General features: G+C 55.8%; 1 protein-coding gene across 1 annotated transcript in view; it reads right to left on the minus strand.

Annotated features, from left to right (window-relative positions):
• The window catches only part of YY1 (YY1 transcription factor), a 32,378-nt gene that overhangs the window by 30,427 nt on the left and 1,211 nt on the right, over positions 1-740 (minus strand). The window lies entirely within an intron of this gene.

The raw sequence follows: 740 nt of genomic DNA on the forward strand, positions 1-740 counted from the left end.
CGGGGGACGGAGGACGAGGAGGGGGAGGGTTCTGCAACTTAAACTTAGAACTAAGTGTAGTCATGCCAAGTACTAGATTAACTAGCCACGGCAGGATCACTCTCAAGTCTATTTACTATCCCGGCAATCTAGACAGCATACGAATAAGGTAACAGAACACTGACATGAAAAAAACCAGCTTTCTATAATTATGAAGTAAAAAAGAGAAGACAAACATGTAGGTAAGTCCCTTTTGTCCTACTTATTCTCTCTGGCTTTCTAGAATCTTTCTCTTCGCAGGGAAAGTAAGTTGATCGCCTACTATCCACCAAAAAGTGAGCAAAGACAAAATACTCGATTTTATTAATTTAGTGACAGCGTCCCCAGCTGTGCAACTAACAGACCTATCTGTAGAAACAAACACTTAAAAAGAAAACCTTCCCCAAACATAAAGGGTTAAGAACCACCTACAAAACCTCGCGGACCCTCTCCCCGACGTGCCGCGGGGGGGGGGGAGGGGGGGCAGGGGCGAGGACCTCGCCGGCAGCGCGGTGACAGGCCCTGGCGGCGCGGAGCCCGCACACGCGAGCCCTACGTGCCGCCCAAGTCCCGCCCCACCGAGGCGAGCGCGGGGAGCGCGGCCGCGGGCAGAGTCCGGCCTGCGCGCCGGGCGTGGGAGCGGAAGGCGCCTCTCGGGAGCAGCAGAGGGTCCGGGGAAGGGGGCGGAGCGGGGCCACGGGCGCCCCCTCAACTCTCAGGAC

Source organism: Ursus maritimus, unplaced genomic scaffold (genome assembly GCF_017311325.1).
Source record: "Ursus maritimus isolate PB19 unplaced genomic scaffold, ASM1731132v1 scaffold_25, whole genome shotgun sequence".
Taxonomy (NCBI): Eukaryota; Metazoa; Chordata; class Mammalia; order Carnivora; family Ursidae; genus Ursus; species Ursus maritimus.